Raw genomic sequence first — 2,736 nt, 5'->3', positions numbered from 1 at the left:
AAGTGCGTAAGTGACCACATGGCCCTAAGCCCCACACACATGTCAAGTTTCATCAAGGTCTGTTGGATAGTCCCAGAGGAGTTCAAGTAACAACTCCACAAACACACAAACTTGCCATTTATTATTATAGATATTTATGTGCATACACACACACACACACACATGCATACACATATATATATATGCATATACACACATATATGCATACACACACACACACACACACACACATATATATATATATATATACACCTATATATATGCATATACATCTAAATGTGTATATATAAATATATATATGCACATACATACCATGATTATAAATTTTTTCTTACATATTTGTATTGTCTTTTGAAACGCGCGTATGTATTGATTCCAACTTTGTATAAAATCTAATTTTGATTCAACATCTTTTTCTCTTCCATTTTTTTATACTTGTTTATGGTATATCTATACCTATAACGATATTTTTCAACTATTATTTTCATATTCTTATTACTTGCTCTGGCTGTTATTTTATAAATTTGATGAATCTTTATTAGAAATAATTTTTTTCTCTCTTTTTGGATCTCACAAAAAGTTTGAATTGTTCTTTTTGAACTTATTTTTTCTCATATATGCTTTTACATATATATACATCTATAAGCCAGTACCACCTGACTGGCCTTTGTGCCAGTGACACGTAAAAGCACCCACTACACTCTCGGAGTGGTTGGAGTTAGGAAGGGCATCCAGCTGTAGAAACTCTGCCAAATCAGATTGGAGCCTGGTGTAGCCACCTGGTTCACCAGTCCTCAGTCAAATCGTCCAACCCATGCTAGCATGGAAAGTGGATGTTAAACGATGATGATGAAACTAGCTAAGGTACCCAGTAATAAATTACCGTTAATAAGATGTCTATTTATAGCCTTGAAACATTTTTCGTCAAATTTCAACATTTTTCAAAAATTTAAAATCTATATTAATAGGTAGGACCAATGTGATGAAAAAAAGTGTAGAGTCTGGTAGCAAACCCATGTCATTGTCTATGTGCATAAAATGGCGAAATTTTACGCTTTGGAGCAGATTTTGTCAAATTGATGTCATGACGGCTAGTATGCAAAATGCCTAAATTTTGCTTGAGAAATAAAATGCTCTTACCTAATCACAACTTGAAATGCTGGGGAATTAAAACAACAAATTGAAATAATAAGTTTTAGCAAATCAAAACAATTCGCATTGAAATGCAAAATATATATATATTTTGAAATATTTTCCCTAAATTTCGGCATTTTTCGCCAAATTGATGTCATGATGGCTAGCATGAAAACTGCCAAAATTTTAAGATTTTTGAAAAATTCGATGCTGATTAAAAATTGATTTCCTTAAAATTCCAAGTGCGTAAGTGACCACATGGCCCTAAGCCCCACACACATGTCAAGTTTCATCAAGGTCTGTTGGATAGTCCCAGAGGAGTTCAAGTAACAACTCCACAAACACACAAACTTGCCATTTATTATTATAGATATTTATGTGCATACACACACACACACACACACATGCATACACATATATATATATGCATATACACACATATATGCATACACACACACACACACACACACACACACACATATATATATATATATATGTAGGAGTTACATCTTTTATTATTTAAAACAGTTTGATTTGGTCCCAAGCAGCTGAAAGTTTCACAAGCTCCTTGCAAAAACCTAGCTTGTTTGGCACATTTAATTGAGCCTACAAAACTAAGTTGGATGGGCCCAAACCAAACTATTTAAAATAATAATGATAGTAATAATCCTTTCTACTATAGGCACAAGGCCTGAAATTTTTGGGTGGGGCAGTCGATTAGATCAACCCCAGTACTTAACTGGTACTTCATTTATTGACCCCGAAAGGATGAAACCTGAAATTAACCACAGCAGAATTTGAATGCAGAACTTAAAGATAATGAAATACTGTCAAGCATTTCGCTTGGCGTGCTAACGACTCTGCCAACTTGCCATCTTAATAATAATGCTAACAATAATAATAATAATAATAATAATAATAATAATAATAATAATAATAATAACAATAATAATGATAATAGGCAACAGGAATGGCTGTATGGTAAGGAACTTGCTTTCCAACCACATAGTTCAGAGTTCAGTGCCACTGCGTGGCACCTTAGGCAGGTGCCTTTTACTATAGCCTTGGGCCAACCAAAGCTTTGTGAGCGGATTTGGCAGACAGAAACTGAAAGAAGCCTGTCACATATATCATATATGCGCGTGCGCGCGCACGTGTGTGCGTGTGTGTGTGTGCATGTGTATTTGTGCGTCTGTGTTTGTACCCCCACCATTGCTTGACAACAAATGTTCGTGCGCTTACGTCCCAGTAACCTAGCAGTTTGGCAAAAGAGACCTATAGAATAAGTACTAGGCTTACAAAGACTAAGTCCTCGGGTTGATTTGTTCGAATAAAGGCAGTGCTCTAGCATGGCTGCAGTCAAATGACTGAAACAAGTAAAAGAAAAAAAGATAATATAATAATAATAATAATAATAATGCAGGAAAATGTTCTCTATGTGGCTTGTGTGTTTTCTGTACTCTGGTTATTATTATTTTCTTGTCTACGTTTTGTTTGCAATGTCCTGTACCCAGATATGCACCTATATATACAGGTAGACGCAGGTATGCACATACCTGTACGTATATATGCATATACTCATTTATTATTTGTTTATATATA

General features: G+C 34.6%; 1 protein-coding gene across 4 annotated transcripts in view; it reads right to left on the bottom strand.

Moving 5' to 3' along the window:
- The window catches only part of LOC106868868 (uncharacterized), a 361,638-nt gene that overhangs the window by 90,595 nt on the left and 268,307 nt on the right, over nt 1–2,736 (bottom strand). The gene's annotated exons all lie outside the window — the stretch shown is intronic.

Source organism: Octopus bimaculoides, chromosome 10 (genome assembly GCF_001194135.2).
Source record: "Octopus bimaculoides isolate UCB-OBI-ISO-001 chromosome 10, ASM119413v2, whole genome shotgun sequence".
Taxonomy (NCBI): Eukaryota; Metazoa; Mollusca; class Cephalopoda; order Octopoda; family Octopodidae; genus Octopus; species Octopus bimaculoides.
The sequence above is the reverse complement of the archived record's forward strand: the minus strand, read 5'-3'. Positions and strand labels throughout refer to the sequence as shown.